The following is a 26,184-nucleotide window of genomic DNA, read 5'->3' on the forward strand; positions in this document are numbered from 1 at the left end:
ATTGGCATCTTCTCTTTTAGTAACCTGAATGCTTAATTTGAACTGTCCCCCTGGGTGGTGACTTCATTAGCTAAATTTAGGAGTCCTGAAACAGCTCCTCTATTCTTTACCCTGTTATTCAACAAATCCTTGCTACTCAGAGTGTGGTCCATAGACCAGCAGAATCAGCCTGAGAGCTTGTTGGAAGTGCAGAATCTTAGACCCGGACCCAGACCCACTAAATCAGAACCTGTGTTTGACTAAGATTCCCAGGTGTGATTCATGCAAATGAAAATTTGAGAGAAACTGCTGTAAATGATTATAATGACAATTGCTTTTTATAAGTAATAAGACTATAAGAGGAAGGAAAACTGTGTAAATAAATAATTGTTCACATCTCTGAGCTAGAAAAGGAAGTCTTATGTGAAAAGATGGTGCAGAGACCTCACCCCCCTCCACCTAGGGAACCAGTTATTGGCACCTCTTTCTTTGAGGTGAGATGTCCCCATTGGATATGACGTTCATAATGTTGACCACATCAGAAAGAGAGCTGGACCATGTCTTTATGATGACATTACGGTAAGAGAAGGATTTACTCTTTTCCTGATTTTATATCCACTACTGCACAGCTGTTATTTTTGAAAAGGTTACGGACAAATCTAATAGTCTCTTTCTTAGGAAAAATTAAAGGCTCCTTATATATTAAGAAATAGATTTTATTTGGAACCCATTTTACGATCAGAACATTTCCTTAACTGAATAATTTCTTGCTCACCTGAGCACAAGAACTATTCCAGTACCAGGTGTCTTATTGTAGGAATTTATAAATGCTCATTATGGATTCATGAAGTCCTATACTTTGCAGAGTGGTGGTTCTCAAACATAAACATGTATCCCAGTCATCAGCAGAGCTCATGAAAACTCAGGTTACTGGGCTCCATCCCCAAAATCTCTGACTTAGTAAGTCAAGTGAGGCCCAAGAATGGTCATTTCTAACAATTCCCAGGTGGTAATGATGTTGCTGGTCCCTGCTATAACTTCAGAACCATGACCATCAAGGAAGTTCTTAAATAGCTCTGATCAGGCAGTTTAGTTGGTTAGATTGTCATTCCGACACACCACACCATGGGTTCAATCCCCCGTAAAGGCACATACAAGAATCAACCAGTGAATGCATAAATAGGTGGAACAACAAATCAATGTTGTTTTTTATTCTTTTTAATTTTTTTACAGGGACAGAGAGAGAGTCAGATAGAGGGATAGATAGGGACAGACAGACAGACAGGAAGGTAGAGAGATGAGAAGCATCAATCATCAGTTTTTCATTGCGACACCGTAGTTGTTCATTGATTGCTTTCTCATATGTGCCATGACCATGGGCCTTCAGGAGACTGAGTAACCCCCTGCTCGAGCCAGTGACCTTGGGTCCATGCTAGTGAGCTTTTCTTTTTTGCTCAAGCCAGATGAGCCCGCGCTCAAGCTGGCAACCCCAGGGTCTCGAACCTGGGTCCTTCCTCATCCCAGTCTGACGCTCTATCCACTGCGCCACCTCCTGGTCAGGCCAAATCAATGTTTTTCTCTATCTCTTTCTCTCTCTAACAAACAAACTTCTTTAAGACCTTTAAAAAAATATTGGACCCCTCTCATTAATGTGGGTTAACTCTGTCTAGCCCAAGAGCCAGCTTTATTCAAGCTTTGACTTGATTTCATTTTAGATCGTTAAATTACTGCTGGTTACTTTTACCTTTTTTTTTTTTTTTTTTTTTTTTTTGAGAGTAGTACATTTATTAAAGCTGGGGTCAGTGAAACAAGGAAGAGCTTAGAATAGAAGAAGCCACAGGAGAGAACCTAGGCGGGGCTGCTTTGGCTCTCTAGAAATGTAACAGGACAGAAATGAGCCTGGGCAGGGCTGCTTTCGCTCATTGGGGAGTCAGAAAGAGGAGGCCTTGGCACAGGTTCCGGGTCAGCCCAGGGTGAGCTGCCGCTGCTCCCCGCTCCCTGGTTGCGAGTCTTGTGGGGGCCCTCAGAGTTTAGGACAGGGGTCCACAAACTACAGCCCGCGAGCCACATGCGGCCCCCTGAGGCCATTTATCCAGCCCTGCCGCACTTCTGGAAGGGCACCTCTTTCATTGGTGGTCAGTGAGAGGAGCATAGTTCCCATTGAAATATTGGTCAGTTTGTTGACTTAAATTTACTTGTTCTTTATTTTAAATATTGTATTTGTTCCCATTTTGTTTTTTTACTTTAAAATAAGATATGTGCAGTGTGCATAGGAATTTGTTCATAGTTTTTTTTATAGTCCGGCCCTCCAACGGTCTGAGGGACAGTGAACTGGCCCCCTGTGTAAAAAGTTTGGGGACCCCTGGTTTAGGAGATGCACCCCTCAGAGGGAAGAAAGGTGGCAATGGTGGTGTGCTTCTGGTAGCTGGCAGGGAGAGAGTGCCCTGGCTCCTTTGTCTTGAGGGTTTTAAAGGCTGGGTGTTGAGGGGAAATCTGAGGGGAAGATCCTAATAGAATATTCATCAGCTTTATGCTGATATGCCAGAATGGGATTTTTCCCCTGACTTCATCTATTCTACCCAAGTGGCTCTAATTGGATTTCTGTTATTTATCACCCTAAGTGGAGTGATTTAAGCTATTTATTCTCTGGGTGGGGAGGAGAAGTGTAAATTATTTACTCTTACGTGTCTTTGGTAAGGGAAGATAGGATTTTGCAATTTACTAGGCAGCTGTAAACTGGTTAATGCTAGAGCCCAGAAATCAGATTTCTCTTGGGAGCAAATCTCATAAGAGACTAAAAATTATCCCTCAAAATCTTTCCCCCCTTAGTCTATAGAAGTAGAAGGCCCAATACTTAACTGGGCACATGGCTTCCCAGAACAGTGACTATGTTTTCTAGCCTTCTTGCACCTAGATGGTGACTAAGTTGTAATCAGTTAGAAGTAGGCAGAAATGATATGTACGATTTTGGGGTCATGCCCTTAAAAGGGAAAGAACAGCTTCCATTCTCCTTTCTCCATTTTGCTGCTATGAATGTGGATGTGGTGGGTACCATCTTGGACCAAGGGGAAAAGCCAGCCAAATATGCTTGAGTAAGAAGATAGAAGAAACCTGTGTGCCTGACTTTATGAAGCTACCATGCCACCCTGACCTGCTAGTTACTCTTAGGCTAGAAGTAATCACCTTTCTTATTGAGACCACTGTTATTTTGAGTCTATAACTCAGAAACCCAACTGCAAGTCTAATGCCAGTGAATATTCTGATTGTTCTATTTATCGGAGAGACCCTCTGAAGATTTTTTATGATACAAAATTATGAAAGAGGATGAGTAGGGAGAACTTCTTCTTTGTTGGGTTTTCATTTTCATGTGCTCAGAAGGAAAAAGTAGCTACCAACTTTAAAAAAATAATTATGAAAAAGAATAAGATGAATCTGTAAGAAAACAAGGTCTTAAGAAGCTTAATGTTAATCCAGATTGGCCCTGGCTCATTGGCTCAGAGGATAAATCATTGGCCTGGTGTGTGGATGTTCTGGGTTCGATCCCTGGTCAAGGTACACATGAGAAGTGACCATCTACTTCTTTTTCCCTCCCTCTCCCTCTTCTCTCTCTCTTCCCCTTCTGCAGCTAGTGGCTTGATTAGTCCACGCCTTGGCCCCAGGTGGGGGTTGCTGGGTGGATTCTGGTTGGAGCGCATGCAGGAGTTTGTCTATCTCCCCTCCTCTAACTTAAAAAAAAAAGTTAATCTAGTTAAAAATTCACAGAAATCAGATCTGAGCACACTGTGTCTATTATCAATATTCTTTTTAGGCCAAAAGCAATGCTCATTAGGTAAACCTACAAAACTATCAGATGAGGGAAATATAGTCTCAGTGTACCTTGATTTGAGGGAGAAATTTGAAATAAAGTCTTCAATGATAGCTTTGTAGATAAAATAGAAGAATGAGGGTTGGAGTTCACTATGGTTAGACAGAATTGTGTCTGACTGATCAACTATATTTTGAACGTAAAATTTGTAATTGAAAATCAATGATTCCATTTCAGCTAAATGTATCATTCAAGTTACATATGACTGTAAATCATAGACAACCCAACTAATAGTGGCTTAAGCAACAATGACAGATATTGCTCATAACAAGAACTCTATAGATCGGCATAACAGGCTGATTCAGAAGTTCCTCCATTTTTATCATATTGACTTTGCCTGTGCAATTGTTACCTCTTGGTGACAAGATGGCTGCTATGGCTCCAGGCACACAATCACATTTAAAGATAGAAGCAATGTTGTAATCAGTGTTAAGAGAGCACATCTTAGGTTGACTTTGCTTCTTTCAAGACAGGAGCAAAATGTTTCTCCACATTCTTTTCTCTTTGTAAATGTCCCTTCATGTCTCACTAGCCACAAAGGAAGCTGATAAATTGGGTTTCTGGCTTTACAAAATTTCTATAAAGAAAGAGCAAGGAATAGGAAAGTTGGGAGAAATAGCTATTGGATAACTTGAACAATTGTGCCTGTCACACTGAGAAAGAGGCCCTTAGGGATATTTGTAGGGCTTTTGTGGTGCTAGCATAAGATCATTTATAAACAATTTGGAAAAAGGCATAAATGTCATGACTATAGTATTTTCAAATGACACCTGGTAAGGACAGTTAATATCTTGGATAACAGAATTTGATGTCAAAAATTCTATTTTAGGCCCTGGCCGGTTGGCTCAGTGGTAGAGCGTCGGCCTGGCGTGCAGGGGTCCCGGGTTCGATTCCCGGCCAAGGCACACAGGAGAAGCGTCCATCTGCTTCTCCACCCCTCCCCCTCTCCTTCCTCTCTGTCTCTCTCTTCCCCTCCCGCAGCGAGGCTCCATTGGAGCAAAGATGGCCCCAGGCGCTGGGGATGGCTCCTTGGCCTCTGCCCCAGGTGCTAGAGTGGCCCTGGTTGCAGCAGAGCAACGCCCCGGAGGGGCAGAGCATCGCCCCCTGGTGGGCAGAGCGTCACCCCCTGGTGGGCGTGCCGGGTGGATCCCGGTCAGGCGCATGCGGGAGTCTGTCTGACTGTCTCTCCCTGTTTCCAGCTTCAGAAAAATACAAAAAAAAAAAAAAAAAAATTCTATTTTAGCCCTGGCTATTTGGCTCAGTGGATAGAGCATTGATTGGATATATGGATGTCCCAGGTTCAATACCTGGTCAGGCCACACAGGAGAAGCGACCATCTGCTTCTTTCCCTCTCCTTCTCCCCCTCCCACAGCCGGTAGTTGGATTTGTTTGGTTGGTCAGAGAATCAGCCTCAGGCACTAAAAATAGCTTAGTTGATTCGAGCATCAACCCCAAACAATGATGGATGGATTTGGATGGATCCCTGTCGGGGCACATGTGGGAGTCTGTCTCACTGTCTCCCCTCCTCTCACTTAATATATATATATATATATATGATATATAAATTTGATATATATATATATATGATAAAATGATATATATATTTTTTCCTCAAAGATAAAATCTTCAACTATAGATGAAACACAAATTACCTGAGCACAGAGTATACCTGGCTTGACATCGGCTATGTGAAAAAGCCATTGAGATTAAAGTTGGTTACTAGTTCCACTATAAGTATAAATAACTGGGAGAGAGTATATGACTAAATTTGCAGAAATAAAAATACACAAATTGTGAGTAGCTTAGCTACAGATAATCTTTCTTCCTTTTAATGTGATTTTTATCTCTATTTCTATTATTCATTCATTCATTCAGGATACCTTTACTGAGTATATCCTATGTGAAGGACATAGTGTTATATGCACTGGAGAAGTACCAATGCAAAAGATAGAAAACAACTAAATAATAGAGTAGCTATTTAATCAGAAAATGTGATACATCCTACAAAAATAAAAAGTCAAGGGGACCATGACAATGAACACGTGGAGGTTTGGACTTGGTGCTGGAGACTGCAGGAGGACTTCTCGGAGGAAGTGGTAATTCTGCTGAGACGGAGAGGCTGAAAAGCGGCTGAGCAGATTCACAGGGAGGAAGCAGGTACCGGCAGCGCACACTGCACCTTTGATGGTGCTGACGTGGAGAGGAGCGGGGTGAGCTGGAGGAAGTGAAAGCCCTTCGTGGTTTTCAGAGCGGAACTGGGAGGGGTCGTGAGAGGCAGGAAGGTATCTGAAGGTGTAGAATTGTGGAAAGACAGAATTTTACAACTTTGTAGGCCACGGCGAGGTTGTCAATCTTTATTCGAAAAGCATTAGAATGCATTGCTCTGCCCTGTGGAAAGATGGCTCCCCACTGATGTGTACAGAACGAACTGGAGGGGGCAAAATGGACGCAGAGAAACTGGTCAATAAGACAGAGACGCTGGCAGCTTGGCTGCTGGCAGGAGAGAGGAGAGAGATACTGAGGGTGTGGAGATGGATTCGATGTGGGGTGAGGCAGAGGGAGGTTTCCAGCCTGATTTCTCGTGTTCTGACTCCTGAAATGGAGCACATGGATGTGCGTTCACCGAGGACGTTGGAGGAAGCAGGGCTGGAGGATCGGGTGGAGGTCAGGGAGGGACACACTGAGTTGGAGGTGCCTGTGAGACCTCTGAGGGGCTCTGTCCACCGGCATCTGGATGGATGGGCCGGGGGCTCTGAAGAAAGGTCTGGATGGAGATCAAAAGTGCGGTCCTCTGTGCAGAGGTGGTGAGGAACGAAGGCATGGGTGAGACTGTTGAGGAAGAGAGTGATAGATACGTGAATTCCAAACTGCCCTCTTGCCGTTCTGCTTATCTGTCAGACCTCACCCTTACTGGACTATCGCCCCTGAGACAAAGGAATTCCAAAAAGTTGACAACCCGCCCCAAGGAGGGGCTCCGGACATACCAGGACTTTTGATTCAACACTCACATGCTCGAAGTCCCCCAAGGAGGAGCATTCCGGACATACCAGGACTTTTGCCTCAGTATCCCCTCAGGCTCTCCCAAACACTATATAACTGGTCCCTAGTCTGTAACTGGTGCTCTTCTCCCCCAGGAGAAGTGCCCGGCAGGGTTCCTTTCTTCCTTTCAATAAAGCCTGTTACTCTGGTCTTTCGGACTCCCATGGATTCCAACAGAGAGCACATCGGAGAGAGGACAAGCAGGCCTCGGACCAAGGCTTTGGAGCCATCATTTGAGTCTGAGATGAGGAGGAAGATCTGGCAGGGTGCCCTGAGGAGTGGGATGTTGGGAGGCGGAGGAAACCAGGCGAGGCTGGCATTGCAGAGGCCAGAAGAAGGGTACCGCATGGGAATGAGCAGACTGTAGGATGTGTGTTTCACCCACATGACGACTGGGGGACTAGAAGGTTTCCTTACCTGCCCCTCATCTGAAATTGAAATGCATTCTCCCAAATCGGGTATACATAATAAATAATACTTAAAATTCCCTATTCTGAACATTTAAATTGTGTGAGTTTAACCTTTGATCCATCTCGACCTGTATTACTTCCGGTGGTTATGTTTTTCCCCTCTGTGAACCCATAGCCCAGAATAGTAAACAAGTTTCCAAACCCTCAGCTCTGGAAGTTTGCATTTCAAAAACACTCTTCAGGGGCTGGCTGGGCTGCTGAGGCTGCTGTGATGGGTTTGCAGTCAATCTTGGCTTTTCACTTCCTCTAGCAGGAAAACAGCTGTGCAGCTCGCTAAATGAGGATGGGGTACTGACCTGGAGTTGGCCCTAGTCCGCTGCGCATTTCAAAGCAGATTAGGAGACACTTTGAACAAGCCCTTGCTGCACATCAGGTGTCCTTCCCAATGCCTTAGGTGGAACTAGAAATGAGTTCCATGAATTGTTAATGCAGATCCGATCCGAAACAGGGCTTTCAATAATTCCTGCCCTCATCTCCTCTCCGGCTGAAACTCACATTCCAAAGGAGGGCAAGAGGCAGTCCTCACAGAGCGGGCCCCAGCAGTGGTCGCTGATAAATTAGATGAGGCATTCCGGGGCAAAATGCAAGTTAGTTTGGTTATTTTTTTAGTATACTGATTTTCCATTCTGAGTGGGTGTATATAAATCTACACTTTGCTGACCCTTTCCCCCTTGCTGACAGCTGGGGGTAGTTTCTTATGAAGCATGTCGTGTGGGGTCCCTAACATTTGTAGTTGCTGTGGTCAAATGAGAGCTTTGATTGGATGGAGTAGAATTTGGTGTCTGAAAGCACTTTAAACACACGCACACACAACTACAGCTTACTAGACTTTTTCTTTTTAATTTGAATATATGCATTGCATCTGCTGACTTCCCGTAAATTCTGCCCCCACCCTCCCCATCTCCTCTGGCATGCTGCTGCTTCCCTTGGCTGTCCACTGCCCCTTCCTAGCTGAGTGAATTCTCCAGGCACAGTCACACCTGGCAGTAAAAGAAGAAATGATCAACTGCCACTAAGAACTATTCCTCAATGATATTTGCAATACTGAAGTTTCTGTATCGTGTCAGGGAGAGAAATGAAGGGACTTCTGGCAGGAAGAAGTTTTTCGTTCCAATCTGGAAAAAAAAAATGCACAACAACAACAACAACATATAAATATAGATTATCCAGTAAAGGATTAGAAAAAAGCTGGCTAATGAGGCTTTTTCAATATTATCAGCACGGAAATCCAAAGTCAGATGATTTTAGAAGGACCTTCTGGGGTCATTTAGTTCAATCCCTTGCCTCTAGGCAGGATGGAACCAGAATTCTTTTAGACAGGTGGTTGTCTAGATCTAATTTGAAATGGCCCGTGGGGAAAAATTTTCCACAGTTTTTCTTGGTAACCAATACTAGTCCATAATAATAGTGATGGAAATGAGGATGATTTACTCGGAGATGTCTGACTATATAACGGTCAATTAATGCAGACACTATGGACAGGACAGGACTGGACTGTTGTTCCACATCTTAAGGCAAAACTTAAGTATTTGCCTCTTCCTCAGAACAATTTTATAAATCAGTGCATATAAGTACAACATTGATTTTCCCGTAACTTACATAATCATTCTTCTTGCTGGACATTTAAATAATTTCCAATGTTTCTCTAAGTTTCTCCCCCTTTTCTAACTCTTATGTATTAGTTTTCATTTTACAACCTTGACAGTCCAAAGTCTCTTCCTTGCTCCTAACTGGTCCTCTTGCTGTATTTTAAATTAGTTTCTTTTTGTTTTGGCCTTAGGGGAAAAGAGGTTGTCTGGCTCCTTTCTGCTCTGTGCTATCTTTCATAAACTAAGAAATTGTTATTTCAGTTCTGTGTAAAGTTTACTATTTACTACATACTCAATATGATTGATATTATCAATGGACATCGCAACAAAAACTTAAGACAAAGCTGCTCAAGATCTTACCACATTAATGGCTCAAACATTTCATTTTTAAGGGCTCCTTTCTAGTGCTTGTCCATATGTAAATATAGTTTGTTACATAATTTTTACTAGATATTACCTTAATGTTAGTTTTTTGTTTGTTTGTTTGTTTTTTTAGTGAGAGGAAGGGAGGCAGAGATAGACTCCCACATGTGCCCTGAATGGGGTCCACCCAGCAAGCCCACTAGGGGGCAGTGCTCTGCCCCTCTGAGGTGTTGCTCCATTGATCAGCAACCAAGCTCTTCTTAGTGCCTGTGGTGGAGGCCATGGAGCCATCCTCAGCACCCAGCGCCAACTTACTCCAATCTAGCCTTGGCTGTAGGAGGGGAAGAGAAGAGAAACAGAGAGCAAGAGAGAAAGAGAGAGAAGCGAGAGGGGGAGATGGGTGTTTCTCCTGTGTGCCCTGGCCAGGAATCAAATCCAGGACATCCATACACCAGACTGACACTCTAACACTGAGCAAACTGGCCAGGGCCAATGTTAGGTTTTTTTTTTGTTGTTGTTGTTTTTTTTTTTTTTAAATGTAACAGTATATGTTAAATATTTGCCTCTTCCTCAGAACAATTTTATAAATCAGTGCATATAAGTACAACATTGGTTTTCCCGTAACTTACATAATCATTCTTCTTGTTGGACATTTAAATAATTTCCAATTTTTAAAAACAGCATGAAGAAATTGGTGTCAGGACAACTCTCTAATAACCCTAAAAGTTGGCAGCCGAAAAGAGAGGTGCAAAGCACAGAGGGGGCTCTGGAGTCTCACTAACGTTCAGGTTCCAAGACATGCTGAAGCCCAGATCCTTCCCTCAAAGCATTTGAAGTAAATCTCACTAAATGAGTTGACAACAAGGCTCTAGCTCAGCTCAGCCATAGATTAAATCGACTCACTCCTGTCCTCCTTCCCTACCCCCTCAACTGTACCCTGGCAGTATGACAGAGGAGTGGGCACATTCTTTTCAAAGGTAAATATGATTGACCTCAGTCTCTACTGTTCCTTTGCGTATAATTTTTAAAAAAATCTATATATATGACCTATATAAACCAGAGAAAGAACAGTCTCTGGAGTTGACCCACATATGACACAGAGGTTGGCATTAGCAGACAGGAACTTATAAATAGCTATTATAAATATGTTAAAGAATCTAGTGGAAAAAATGAGGGATATGCATAAATACATATAGAATCTCAGCAAAAAAGAGAAGAAAAATGTTAAAAGGAATCAAATAGAAATGCTAGAACTGAAAGGTATCTATCCAAATTATTATAATTGGATTATTATAATTATTATAATTTGGATAGTTGACCTGATAGACCTAAGCACAGAAAAGGATCAGTGGACATGGAAACAGGTTAATAAAGATTCTATTGTACAAGCTGAAAACAAAGGGAAAATAAGGAATGGAAACCCAAATAGAACATCTGAGACCTTTGGGCGTCTTAGAGAGGAGAGTGATAATGGAGTGGAAGAAATATTTGAAGAGCTAATGACCTTGAATTTCCTCAAGTTGATGAACTATAACAACCCACAGGTCCAAGAATTTCAATGAGCCCCAAGCTGGATAAATTCAAAATAAACCATAGGCAAACATAGTCAACTTTCAAAAAACAAAGATAAAAAGAACTTGGAAAATTAGCTGAAGAAAAAGATATATTACTTATAGAGTAAAGGCAGATTTCTCCCCAGAAATAATGTATATATCTATATACACATATATTCTTTAAAGGTTATTGGTCATTTAAAATAGTAATAAAATGTAATATGGGATAATGTGTCAAAGTAACTTATATGACAATAAGAGCACTAAGACTAGGAGAAGGTTAAATGCAATTAGAGTGTAGGGTTTTTAATTATTCATAAGGTACCTTACTGTTGATAGCCAAAGAAAATTCTTGCAAGGCTTTTTTTTTTATTTCCAATTCACACATATACATATGGACATTCTCATAGTGACCAAAATCCCTGGCACTTTCGCAGGCAGAATCATGACTCTAGGGCAGGGGTCCCCAAACTTTTTATACAGGGGACCAGTTCACTGTCCCTCAGACCGTTGGAGGGCCGGACTATAAAAAAAAACTATGAACAAATCCCTATACACACTGCACATATCTTATTTTAAAGTAAAAAACCAAAATGGGAACAAATACAATATTTAAAATAAAGAACAAGTAAATTTAAATCAACAAACTGACCAGTATTTCAATGGGAACTATGCTCCTCTCACTGACCACCAATGAAAGAGGTGCCCCTTCTGGAAGTGCGGGAAGTGCGTTGGGCTGGATAAATGGCCTCAGGGGGCCGCATGAGGCCTGCGGGCTGTAGTTTGGGGACCCCTGCTCTAGGGTTATGAAAACAGTACAGGAGTGTTGGCTCATTTATAGCAGAGTTCTGGGTTGCTCAGCAATCCTGGAAGGGGTAACATGTGGAAAGAAGTGGATACTCATCTCTCTTTCCCCACTGCCAGTAAGGGTCTGTCCCCTTAGCCATGAAGAGGCTACCATTTCTCCCAGTCACCATGATTTATTAGTGGGCTATGATGCAGAAAATATGGAAAACCTCTGTTCTGTCATTTTGCTCCCTTGCCCTCCCTGTATCCCTCCCACTGCTGGTCTGTTCTTGTTGTCAGGCACTGGCATATATATTTTTTTCTTATCGTAAGTTGTGTATTGTAAGATAATTTACAAATATCTTGCTGTCTTTAGTAATTTAAACAACGGACCAATAATTTCTTCTGACCAGCACAGCAGTAAGCTAAAAACAAAATCAACTGGCTGAATTTTCCTGCTTTACCTCTTGTCGAAGGATGACACTTGATTTTCATTCATCCAGAACCGCAGCACTGGAGATGATTTTAATCAACTCCTTTGTGATGACAGCTTGGCGGGTGCAGTTGAAGGTCAAAGTTAATTTGTCGATCATCTCAGAAGCATTCTTGCTCTCATTGTCCGCGGCCATCATCCTGACACTTTGCTCGCTCACGGTGGATTCTTTCAGAGAATAGTAGCTGATGTTGGCCAGACTGTATACCTGGTAATTCCGCTGCACGTCAGCATCAATGTCAACGTGGATACTCACACTCTCAGCACTTGCAATGGCATTAAGAGAAAAGACGGGTTTTTTTTCCCCCTGTCTTATAAGAGATGACATATGTGAATTGATTAAAAACAATGGATCTTTCATCAAATTCATACCCAACATTTAGTAATTTCATGGCAATAACTGACACATCTCCAAAAGTAGAGGGTTTCCTTCTCACTCTTTTGAATGTCACCAGAAACTGGTCCGAATGAGTCCTATGACATATAGCCCTAATTTTACCACCAATTCCAACAACTTCTTTCCTGGTTGCTGTGAGTGTAGCCACCTCACCTTACATCTGTTTAGCACCTGAGTAATTAATGGCTAGCACCACAAAGCCCTCTGTCTGAGGGCACACTTACAAGAAGGTGTTCTTTTTTTTTTTTTTTTTTGTATTTTTCTGAAGTTGGAAATGGGGAGGCAGTCAGACAGACTCTTGCATGCGCCCGACTGGAATCCACCTGGCACGCCCACCAGGGTGAGATGCTCTGCCCATCTGGGGCATTGCTCTGTTGCAACCAGAGCCATTCTAGTGCCTGAGGCAGAGGCCATAGAGCCATCCTCAGCGTCCGGGCCAACTTTGCTCCAATGGAGCCTTGGCTGCAGGAGGGGAAGAGAGAGACAGAGAGGAAGGAGAGGAGGAGGGGTGGAGAAGCAGATGGGCACTTCTTCTGTGTGTCCTGGCTGGGAATTGAACCCAGGACTCCTGCATGCCAGGCCGACACTCTACCACTGGGCCAACCGGCCAGGTTCTTTTTAATTGGGACAATACTCCAACTGAGCTACTCAGCCAGGGCCAAAGTTGTCATATTACAAACTTGGAACCATTGCAGCTACACAGCCCAGGCTGAGACCCCAACAACATGTGCCCAAGAACACATGGTGGGACTGGCCCTGCTGAAGGGCAGTTGGACAGGCCTCACTGATATGTTGGCTTATGTTCTGAATGGAGGATTCTATGGGGACCCTGTCAGCTGCTGGGTCCTGACAACCTGAGGCTGTTCTGATAGCCACAGAATGTTACTGCAGGCCATCCTGGAAATGCTATGTAGGATGAGGACCCTACTTGGAGGTGTGAGTCCTGGTCCAGCTCTGGGTGATGTTACCCGCTACCTGGGAGATGGTGATATAGGTTTTCTCATAGATAAAGTCAACTTTTAAATGTAAGGAGAAAGAGCTTGGCATAACTCATTCTGTCCCAGATTTTTTTTTGTATTTTTTTTTTCTGAAGTTGGAAACGGGGAGGCAGTCAGTCAGACTCCTGCATGCACCCGACTGGGATCCACCCGGCACGCCCACCAGGGGGCGATGCTCTGCCCATCTGGGGCATTGCTCTGTTGCAACCAGAGCCATTCTAGCACCTGAGGCAGAAGCCATAGCGCCATCCTCAGCACCCGGGCCAACTTTGCTCCAATGGAGCCTTGGCTGTGGGAGGGGAAGAGAGAGAGAGGAAGGAGAGGGGGAGGAGTGGAGAAGCAGATGGGCGCTTCTCCTGTGTGCCCTGGCTGGGAATCAAACCTGGGACTCCTGCACGCCAGGCCGACGCTCTACCACTGAGCCAACTGGCCAGGGCCTCTGCCCCAGATTTTTAAAAAGTAAAATGAGCTCAGGAATATGAAGAGTTCTTTTTGGAAGGGGCCAGCCTTGAGACCAAAGTATTAGAAATGCTGAGTCTGGAGGCAAACAGTAATAAAAAACAAAACAAAACACCAAACTTCTATGAAGTTCCTTCTTGAGGGTCAGATAGACTTGTCAGGAAAAGAATGGAGGAAAGAGGAATCTGAATGTCCAGATGAGCATCGCAAAGAAGCTCAGTCACTGGCAGAATAGTCAGAAGCCAGTCAATCCCAAGTTATAGTGGAAGAGTGAGGAACAGCAAGGGCAGCTTTGAAAGAAGCTGTGGATGAGCATGCCCATCTTCAGGAAACCAGAAAACTACTTTCCCAAGACACTGAAGGACGGGAAGAGTGAAAAACGCAGTAAACAACAACAACAACAAAAATAGTGGCAGGTTCTCAAACAGCAGTTTTCAAAGTTTTGGGTGTCAAGACCACTTTGCATTCTTAAAAATTATCCAGGAACCCAAATAGCTTTTATGTAGGTTAAATCTACTGATGTTTACTGTGTCAGAAATTAAAATGGAGATATTTTAAGAATAGTATTTATTCATTATTATATTTTTCATAATTAATAATATAATTATTTATTATAAACTCCTACTGTTAAAAATCAATAACAAATTTTAATGAAAGAGTGCCCAATTTCTCCCAAATCCTCCCTACAGGTTAGTGAGAAAACTGGCATTATTTTATAGATTTCTACATTTTTAAAAGGCCTGACTTAACAGAAGATAGCTGGATTCTTATATCTGCTGCATTTAATATGTTGCCATAATTCAGATATATAAAGAAAATTATGCCTTATACAAATAAGTAGTTGGAAAAGGGAGTAGTATGTTAACAACTTTTTAGATAAATTGTGGGCATTCTTTGTTATTATACTAAACTTGGCAATTGTTTATTAAAGGGTAGTTGCAATGTGGAATCTGACATCATATAAATAGAATTTCCACACTCTGATACATTAAAATTTATTGGTCTATTCTGCACTTTCTAGAGATCTTTTACCTGTGCATGATTTTGTAACATCATGTATTGGTCACTTGAAAAATATTGGTTTACTGAGTTATTCAGATCTTCCAAATGTTGACATATTTCATTATAAAATATAAAAATCTAATGTCTATTAACAAGACCACTGATTTAATCATAAAAGTCTTTAAGTATTGGGAAGCTGACAAGCTTGTCGTGACAGATACAGTTTTTCCCAAATTCAAATATTCACTTGACAACTGGTATTTTATCACCGGCAAAAAATACTATCCGTTGTTTTCTTTGAAATGACAGGCTTACTTTGTTTATTTTCAAAAATTATCTGCCAAATACCTAAGCCTGTACAGTTTGTCAGTTTTTCTTTCAAGTGAATGTGGTGTTCAATAGAAAAAGTGGCTAGTTCTGCCTGTAATTAAACAAATTGCACGTAAGTATTCCCCTTAGATAATCATCCTACCTCCGTATAAAGCAGAAGTGTTGTATGTGTACTTTCCATTTTGTTATTCAAGTTATTAGAATGACATATATTAAAGGTCAAGTCTTAATAAAAATTGGGAACCACTTAGATGACCAGTCAATATGAACTTTGAGCAAACTGATTGATGTCATCAAGCTAAATGCTTCCTTATAAACCCTTGAAGAAGAAAGTAACCAAATATATATATTTAAGTAGCTGGGGAAGAAAGAAAACAATCACTAACTGTTCGCATAGCACAATTTCCTAAACAAACAAACATACAAACAAATAAACAATCAAACATACATTGTTGAAATCAGAAAATGCAAAGATTAAGTGAGGTTAAAAAGCTTCAGCATGTACTTAAAGACCAAGCTGCATTAAGACAAAAATAAGAAATCTCCCAGGAAATTTTCTTGTAGAGAAAAAGAATAATTTAGATAGGGGAAAACGTTTCAAAGAAGATAAAAACATGAACCAGGTTATGAAGGCCTGGATGCCAAAACAAAACAAAACAAAACAAAACGCAAAGCCAAGCCAAACCAAAAAACAAGCCAAAGCTCTAGGAGAGGGGTCCCCAAACTACGGCCCATGGGCCCTGCATGTGGCCCCCTGAGGCCATTTATCTGGCCCCCGCCACACTTCCGGAAGGGGCACCTCTTTCATTGGTGGTCAGTGAGAGGAGCACTGTATGTGGCGGCGCTGCAAAGTGCAGCGTCGCTCATGTACAGTACTACTTCCGGTGACGTGGGATGCATGCGTCATGGCTCCGGAAGAGCGTCATATCACTTGTTACAGCTAGCAGTGACAAATATGGAACCAGACATTGACCATCTCATTAGCCAAAAGCAGGCCCATAGTTCCCATTGAAATACTGGTCAGTTTGTTGATTTAAATTTACTTGCTCTTTATTTTAAATATTGTATTTGTTCCCGTTTTGTTTTTTTTACTTTAAAATAAGATATGTGCAGTGTGCATAGGGATTTGTTCATAGTTTTTTTTATAGTCTGGCCCTCCAACGGTCTGAGGGAGAGTGAACTGGCCCCCTGTGTAAAAAGTTTGGGGACCCCTGCAGTCTAGGAGAAGAAATGGAAGGACGTATTTGTCCTTTGAAAAGCCAGCCTATTGTTCTCAATTGCAGAAAATTCATGAGGAAGACCCAACATTACCACAGAAGGTGTAAAATTTGAGATTTTAGAAAAAGATCCTTAATGCCTTGGTGATCCAAGTGCAACATTTTGTCATGGCCCATGAGAACCAGGAAATCCTCTGGCTCAGCGGGTCATCAAGACAGGAGGTATGTCCAGCTGGAATGGTTTAGAGAGTCAAGGTTCAATGATGCCCTTCATCACCAGATGCCACCTCCATGGGATCTAGAGCCCAGGATAATATAGTGTCCACCAGGCCATCTATATACCGGTCCAGCTCTTCCTTCATAAATACAAGACAGAGTTTCCATTTTTGCTTCAGATGCTGGTTATCTTTCTACCCCAGCAAGATTCATAAGTGTTAATGGGCCTTCTTTTGTGGGAGAAATTGATTCACATCTTTAAAAATGGGATCTGGCCCTGGCCGGTTGGCTCAGTGGTAGAGCGTCAGCCTGGCATGCAGGAGTCCCGGGTTCGATTCCTGGTGAGGGCACACAGAAGCACTCATCTGCTTCTCCCCCCCTCCCCCCTCCTTCCTCTCTGTCTCTCTCTTCTTCTGCAGCCAGCCGAGGCTCCACTGGAGCAAAGATGGCCCAGGCGCTGAGGATGGCTCTGTGGCCTCTGCCTCAGGCACTAGAGTGGCTCTGTATGCAACAGAGCAACGCCCCAGAGGGGCAGATCATCGCCCCCTGGTGAGCATACCGGGTGGATCCTGGTCGGGCGCATGCGGGAGTCTGCCTGACTGCCTCCCCATTTCCAGCTTTGGAAAAATGCAAAAAAAAAAAAAAAAGGGGATCTGGTGGGACTCATCCTAAAGATGCTTTTGGTAATTTAGGTCCTCTTGATCCAACTCTACCATCTAAAAGTGAAGCTGGCATAAGCTTTTTTCCTCACCCATATTATCCAGTTGAAGGTTCCATGCTGAAATGGGTTCACTGGATATGTTATAAGAGGAGAACTTCATTTATCTCCCTCTCCTCCAAGAAACCTGTATGAATTCCTGAGATTACTTCCCACAGGGGGTTTTCCTGGCCCTACATCCTCCATTAGTGCTGAGAAACATCTATCTACCAAGATGATTTCTTCGTGACTCTTGCCCAAGGGCTACCATCAAGGTAGGAGTTTCCCAGGGCTGAGTTAGTCTTCAGAGAGCCTCCTTCTGAAGGTTTGAACCAGGGCAATCATGCTAATGATGTTTCTGTCACTCTTCTACAGTCATTTTGAATTCTTTTTTAATGTAACAGCTGTTGCTTAAGTATTTGTACATTTGTTCAAATTGAAGCTTGATAGAATTATATTTCTTAGGGTATTATTTTATAAGTAATGAAGTTGTGTTATAAATTGGAATCTTATGAATGAATTATTTCCATTCCATCGTACTCCCTAGATAGTAGAAGATTTGTATTTTGATTTGATTAACCAGTCTACCATACCATAAGCTGTAATAGGCATTTTGCATGAGCAACTACACACATTTAAAACTTTGAAGGCCATTTTTCTTTGCTGAGAAGTAGGTTTTCTATTATAGTATGGAAAAAATTGTAAAAGTTGTTTGAAGCTTAGTGAAATAAATTTTATTAGTTTTAAAAAGTAGTAAATAAGTGAGTAAAGTAGTGTCACAGAATGCTTTTTGTTTCAGAGCTGCAGCTAGGGTGAAGGAGTGTTAAATGTCCATGCATCTAAAGAGAGGTGCCCGATCACCCACATGGTCTAAAGGAAGATCCAAAAAACTAACTCTGCCCCTCATAGACTGTCATCTACCCCTCTTCTATTTATATTGTAAGGTGGAGGATTTAAGGCAGGGGTCCCCAAACTTTTTATACAGGGGGCCAGTTCACTGTCCCTCAGACCGTTGGAGGGCTGGACTATAAAAAAAACTATGAACAAATCCCTATGCACACTGCACATATCTTATTTTAAAGTAAAAACAAAACAAAACAGGAACAAATGCAATATTTAAAATAAAGAACAAGTAAATTTAAATCAACAAACTGACCAGTATTTCAATGGGAACTATGCTCCTCTCACTGACCACCAATGAAAGAGGTGCCCCTTCTGGAAGTGTGGCGGGGGCCAGATAAAGGGCCTCAGGGGGCTGCATGCGGCCCATGGGCCGTAGTTTGGGGACCCCTGATTTAGGGGATATTACTAGTGAGATTCCTTTTGGAGAGAGCCGAAACGATGCTTTGGTTTCTCTCCCTATTTATATTCCCCAACTTAAGCAAAGTGAGAGGGTCCTCAGGAGAACTGGAGGCATGTGCTGTGTTGGAGAACACAGAGGCTGGTGTCTGATCCTCACCTAGAAATATATAAAGGTAAAAAGCTAGTTATAGCTTTCCTTGAAGTCAAAGCATTTAGAGTGCTGTCACTGTGGTGTGACATCAGTGGTCTTTGGGGAGGTAACTGGCTTCATGTTGAATTTAAAAGATCCTGCCCAAGAGGTTTGTCTGTGCCAAAGCGGTAACCCAAAACCAAGTGTCTCTGCTTACCTGGAACAATGCAGGAGGCCCCTACGTGAAAAATTCATGCCACAAGAGGGGCTAAAAAGAATGGGCTACTAGTATTCATTTATCTGCGACACACAGAGGGCTGACCCCAGTTTCAGTCAAGTGAAGCATTTCACATGCTTTTCCTCTCCTCTCTTCTCCTGCCCCCATCCTGAGCAGGGAAGTGGGGAAGAAAGTAAAACAAAAAAAATAGAAAAACTATCTCCTCCTCCTCTACCCCTCACTGCTTCCCACTCTCCATTCAGGTTTCTAAACTCAGATCAAGAGTTTTAAGTTAATGAGATTGAAGTTTAGATTTAGATTTTATTAAACATTTTAATACCCAAAATAAGACTGTTAAGTTTATTTTTAATACTTTAAAGTGATTAAGAGGCTATAGGAACTGCTTCAAATATCATCCAACTGAGAGAAAAGTTAAGAAGATATTACAACCCTGGCTTGGTGCTCAGTGTATAAAGTGTTACCTTGGTTTTTCCAGATCATGGGTATGATCCCCAGTCAGGGCACATGAGAAGCAGCCAATGAGTGCACAACTAAATGGAACAAGTAAGTACAACAAACTGATGGTTCTCTTTCTCTCTCTCCCTTCTCCATCCTGCCTCTGTCTCTCTAAATCAATTGAGACAGAGTGAGTTAGAGGGCCAGATAGGGACAGGCAGACAGGAAGGGAAAGAGATGAGAAGCATCAATTCTTCGTTGCGGCATCTTAGTTGTTCATTGATTGCTTTCTCATATGTGCCTTGACTGGGGGGCTACAGCAGAATGAGTGACCCCTTGCTCAAGCCAGCAACCCTGGGCTCAAGCCAGTGACCTTGAGCTTCAAGCCAGTGACCTTTGGGCTCAAATCATAGGGTCATGTCTATGATAGTGGAGCAATTTCCTTAAGATAAATGTCCATATATGGAATAATTAACCAAAGGTTATGAACATCATAATGACTTTAGGTAAGCAATGCTAAACTGACAACCCATATGTTTACTGACATAAATTGCCACTGGTAACATAGGAAAAAAATACTTTCATGCCAGATTTCATTGCACCATTGTCACCCTGTGAGAAGATGTCCCAAGTCAAGGTCACAATAATACTGGGTAGAAAGTAGAACAGTGCTCAGAACATCTAGTTTTCTCTTTGCACTTAAGACTATGTCTTTAGGGAAAATATATGCAAATATTCACACAGATTTTTTTTTCAAAAGCAACAATGTAATTATACAGCGTGTTTGAATTCACAGTGTTGTCTCTTCCCACGTAAGTACAAAAATTTCTGTCTTGCTCTGCTAATGGATGTCCCAATTTGTTTTTTTTTTCTTTTTAATTTAGACAAATTTAACAAGGTGATATTGGTCAACCAGAGAACATAGATTTTGAGAAAACATCTCTACATCATTTGATGTTCCAATTTCTTTTAACAAAAACAATTATATATCATACATTCAAAATCGACATTTGTGAAATATCCCATCACATTTTTCATAATTAATTAATCGATCAGTTGATTTTAGACACTGTAGACTTCTTTTCTTTTTCTGCCTTCTCTATCTTTATTATCACATCCAGCATTATACATTATTTTCAGGGTACTGTGTTGTGTTATGTAGCATTTACTTATACCACGTATAGATATCGTTTATACAGGCATGAATGAAGCAAACTAGCACCTGCCCTCTGGAGTTTGCCCCCCAGTGAAGCTGTTTTTCACTTTCTATAGTTACTTTGCCTTCTAAGAGTAAGCTTAATATTTAAACCCCAAAACACATATCATATCTGATAGAGTTTGCTAGAAGTTTGGTTACTAAAACTGATCTTCCTTGTTGCTAAGGCAAAGTGGGAAATTTAATCAGACACTTAAGTTACAGTTTCTGAGAAAATGAACAGTTATTCACAATTCTGGGGACAGAGAGAATTTTTCCTGTTGGTCTTCATTGAAGAGGTACCTTCTGCTGTAGAGAACTCTGTTCTCAATATTATCTCATTAGCACAAACTGAATTTTGTAACACTGTTTCCTATTATGTTTTAAAATATAAGCCAATGATCTAATGTTAAATGTTATTCAGAAAAATAAGTTCTGTGAAGTGTACAAAACTTATGGATCAGGCATACAGCTTTCTGACCTATTCCAATGACATAGTTTAGAGGGCATTCCCGATCAAAATTACACTGGTTCCAAACACATCAAATTATATGCATTAAATATCTACAGCTCTGAGTATGTAAAAAAAAATTGCATTAGAATATTTTTGTGAAAACTGATAGACAAATTCTAAAATTTGTATGGAAATGTTAAGAGATTTAGGAGAGCCGCAGTAAAGAGATTGAGCCCAAAAGATGTCCACACGTAATCTCTGGATCTTATGAATATGTTATGTGACACAGCACAAGGACTTTGTAGATGTAATTAAGGCTGTGAATTTTAAATAGGGAAGGTTGTCCTGCATTATTTGGATGGGCCTGATCAAATCACAGGAGCCCTGAAAAGCAGAGAACTTTCTTTGGCTGGAGGCTGAAGACAGGCAGCAAAAGATTAGAGAATTTGAAGTACAAGAAAGATTCAATGTGCCATTGCTGGTTTGAAGACAGGAGGGGAAATGTGACAAGGAAGGCTGGTAGCCTAAAAGAGAGGACAGAGGCTCCCAGCTGACAGCCAGCAAGGACATAGAAACCTCAGCTTTCTAGCTACAAAGAACTGAACTCGGCCATCAACCTGAATAGACTTGAAAGAAGATTCTCCCTGAGAGGCTCCAAATAAAATCCCAGGCTGGCCGATGTCTTGGTTTTGGCCTTGTGAGACCCAGAGTGGAGGAACTAGCTGAGCCCATTCAGACCTCTCATCTATAGAACTGTCACACATTACATCTGTGTGGTTTTAAGCCACTAAGTTTGTGGTAAATTGTTATGGCAGCAATAGGAAATTAATACAATACCGAAGGCAATTTTAAGAACAAATAAGAACAAATCTAGAGGGCTTACGCTCCATAAATCAAAGTTCCTACCTTCTTAAAATCTACATTTTAAGGCAATGAGACTTCAAGGAGAAGATGGCCTGCATTTATCAAAAGTTGTTAGGTGTCATGTTAGGTACTAGCTCATTAGAACACTTCTTGGCTCTGTCTCTCATTGTCTCCTGCGTGGGCACCGCTCATTTCCACCTTGCCAGCATCATTGTTCCACATAGAATGTCTTTCTTTCTCCCCTGGTCCTACCTAAATTCCACTAGTAATTCCAGGGTACATGCTGTAAGACACAAGAACAACAACAAAAATAAATTCCCTTGAATATTTCGGGTAACGCTGACCGTGTTCTTTCTTGGATTCTTATTACACTTATAGTTAGCAGCATCACGGAGTTTGGTGCTTAATTCTCTCTTTCATGGTGTTAACATAATCAACCTATTTTGTGGTATCCCCTCAGTCCACACCCTCATTTCTAAGAACTGGTCTTTCTCTATCACATAGTTGCCGGTGGAAAAATGGCTTTTGAAAGGCCGTGTTTGTGTCATATGACTCTTTCCTTCTCTGACCACTAATGATTGGACTGGGATGGACCCCAGGCCCAGGAGCATTCTCTAGAGAATTGAACTAAGCATCACAGACACAGGGTGTGGCAGTCTATAACTCAGTGGTCTCACATGCACCTCACTTGCTCAATAAGTGGAGCAAGTATCCACACCCGCATGTAGTCCCTTCCCTTTGAATTTTGGCTTTATCAATAGAATATAGCAGAAGTGAGTCTGTCCCAGTTTTACTACAATGGCCATGTGTTCATGTTTATAATGCCATTAAAATGTAAAATGGCCTGACCGGGCGGTGGCGCAGTGGATAGAGTGTCAGACTGGGATGCGGAAGACCCAGGTTCAAGACCCCAAGATCGCCAGCTTGAGTGAGGGCTCATCTGGTTTGAGCAAAAAAGCTCACCAGCTTGAGCCCAAGATCGCTGGCTTGAGCAAGGGGTTACTCGGTCTGCTGAAGGCCTGTGGTCAAGGTACATATGAGAAAGCAATCAATGAACAATTAAGGTGTTGCAATGCGCAACGAAAAAACTAATTATTGATGCTTCTCATCTCTCCGTTCCTGTCTGTCTGTCCCTGTCTACCCCTCTCTCTGACTCTCTCTATCTCTGTAAAAAAAAAAAAAAAAAAAAAGTAAAATGGAGCTGACTGCAACATAGGGTTGATAGGAGAATTAAGCAAACTTATGCTCATGCTCATGAAGTCGTGCTTGCTACATGCCTGATACTTAATAGGGGCACAATAGATATGAGTTGCATTTCTTATGTAACTTAGAGACTGATAGCTTTCTGAACTGTTCAAGTCGTGATGGTTATTGAATACCCAGTTCTCTTAGATTGACTATAGTTATGTGCACAATGGTTGATTAAGAATTGGATGGAATCTATGGCCCCAGAGAAATCTCCCCCACCCCCCAAAAAGGCACATAAGGTCAGGTTAATACCTGGGCTGTGTGAGCATGATGAACCAACTGAGCTAACCAGTTTCTAACCCATGGGTCAACCCACAATAAACTTCAAAGGCTTCTCACAGAAGGCTCTTTGCCTTCTCTGCCACCACGGGAGGGAAAAGAGTCTTGCCTTCCTTAAGCGCCAACCCTGGAATCAAAGTTCAGTGGTTTGATCCTGTTGCGTACTCTCTATTACCTGGTGAGGTCTTGTATCATGTGACAAGGATGCCTAATAATGCACTTCCCACGAGCCAGACACTACCTGGTGCCTATTAACCCATTTCATCCGCCCCATATCCCCCATGAGATGGGCACTATTAATATTTTTATTTATAGAAGAAGACATGTAGTTAGGAAGGGTTAAATTGCTTTACAGTCTAATCCAGAATTTGTGTTTTTAATAATATTAAAGCGTTTAGCTTTAGGATGAAAATCTCAAGAGTGTGAACTCTTTTGGTTTTAAATTGTAAGTGCTACACAGAGAAAATCCAACTCTGTCAAACTCAAAGATAAGTTTCATTTCTCTTCTTACTTTTATTGTGCTCTTTTGGGACACCGAAAAGAAGAAGAACATCTATGAATTTCTCCGCTTGTTTGTGTTGTGATTTCTCTGTCTTTTGGCACATGAAGATCAACGCTGTGGTGGGCTATTTTCCATGCGTGTTTTTGGGCTCAAAGTGGCTCTTCTAGGAAATTTCCCAGGCCCTAAGACGGTGCTCTCCTTTTAGGTTCCTGCACTCAAATATTTTTCTTTTCTAATTTCTCTTCCTTGGTAACTTCCACAACTGCTTGTTCTCTCTTTCTTTCTTTCTTTCTTTCTTTCTTTCTTTCTTTCTTTCTTTCTTTCTTTCTTTCTTTCTTTCTTTCTTTCTTTCTTTCCTTCTTTCTTTCTTTCTTTCTTTCTTTCTTTCTTTCTTTCTTTCTTTCTTTCTCTCTCTCTCTCTCTCTCTCTCTCTCTCTTTTCTTTTCCTTCCTTCCTTCCTTCCTTCCTTCCTTCCTTCCTTCCTTCCTTCCTTCCTTCCTTTTTCTTAAGTGAGAAGTGAGGAGGCAGAGAGACAGACTCCTGCATGTACCCCAACCAGGATCTACCAGCAAGCCCCCTATGGGGTGATGCTCTGCCCATCTGGGGCTGTTGCTCCGTTGCTCAGCAATTGACCTATTTTAGCACCTAAGATGAGGCTATGGAGCCATCCTCAGTGCCTAGGGCCAAATTGTTCAAATGAGCTATGGCTAAGGGAGGAGAAGACAGAGATAGAGAAAGAGAAGGGGTAGGGGTTGAGAAGCAAATTCCTGTGTACTCTGATGGGAATCAAATGTGGGGCTTCCACATGCTGGGCCAACACTCTACTGCTGAGCCAATCAGCCAGGGCACAAACTGCTTTTTCTAGTTCCTACTATGATTAGCTAAAATACATGTATTATTTTGTATCTTGTTCAATTTCATGTGAATGAACCCTTCCCTATACTGTCTGACTTCCCTATTTTTGCTTCCTGTTGATCAGTTTCTGAAATTTAGATCATTAATACACTATCCACACCTATGTTTAATTTATACAAAATGACCCTTGTCACGTACACTTGAAGAAATGGGCTATTTCTCAGATACCACTGAGCAAGGTTTTATTTTTCCTACACGTACCAACTTGCAGGATGGGACATTTTTTTTTATAACAGAAACTGGTCTGCTTTTAAAGCCCTAAGATCTGAAGATTTACACTGAAATTTCTTCCAATACACGCTCCCAATAGTAATTTTGAGTTTTCCATATCCTTTGGTAATTTATTTCTACAAGGGCAGAATTTGCGAACCAAAAGAGATGCCTTTTCTTATACATCAGGCAAACAAGTATTTTCTTATCATGTTTGCTCACAGAGTGAATCCTAGTCTCAGAATCTGGTAGCTATGTTGAGATCCCTAATGACTTGAACTTTGATGGAGTGAAAAATTAATCAATTTCTGCCTTCAAGGTTTCTGTTCGTGCTACCAGACCATGGGCCTCACTGAAGCTTCTAATTGATACACAGCAATAACATGAGGGAAGACAAAGGTATCTCCAGTGGGACCGTGAGTAATTTTAGAGCATGATGGATGGTTTAAGACTCTAGGTTGTGGTGTTGGTATTGGTGCACCTGCTACTCATTCAGGAAAGACTACTCTTAAAATAGGGAATTTGCAGGTAGGTGTCAAGTTGGGGTCTCTCAAAACAGAACCTAGAGATTTGGGTATCTGGGACTCATTGAGGGAGTGCTCTTCAGGCATAACCTGTTAGAGAGTGGAGGAAGCAGAACTGGGAAGGGGAAGCAGTTGATCAAGGCAATAGTCTCTGGAAAAGGACCAGCTTGGTCTTAATCCATGGGTGTTCTAGAGCATAAACAGTGCCACAAAGTTGTCTAATCTTGAGATAAATAGCTAGGCTTAAGTACAATTTTTATTTAATCTCTTATTAGTCAGTCACCTGCCACTGTCCCCCTCTTTCTTTGGTTGATACTTCTGTCTCCTGGCCAGCTAACGCTCTTCAGCCAAGTACAATTATCTGGCAAAAGTTGCTCAGATAAGCCATTAACTGCAGCATTGGTGGGGTGAGGGTATATCGGGGGGCATATGGGC

The 26,184-nt window shown here is 41.8% G+C and overlaps 1 pseudogene; it reads right to left on the reverse strand.

Annotated features, from left to right (window-relative positions):
* Positions 1 to 12,135: 12,135 nt before the first annotated feature.
* The window catches only part of LOC136313982 (ATP synthase subunit gamma, mitochondrial-like), a 45,948-nt pseudogene continuing 31,899 nt past the window's right edge, over positions 12,136 to 26,184 (reverse strand).

This window comes from Saccopteryx bilineata, chromosome 10, assembly GCF_036850765.1.
Source record: "Saccopteryx bilineata isolate mSacBil1 chromosome 10, mSacBil1_pri_phased_curated, whole genome shotgun sequence".
Classification (NCBI taxonomy): domain Eukaryota; kingdom Metazoa; phylum Chordata; class Mammalia; order Chiroptera; family Emballonuridae; genus Saccopteryx; species Saccopteryx bilineata.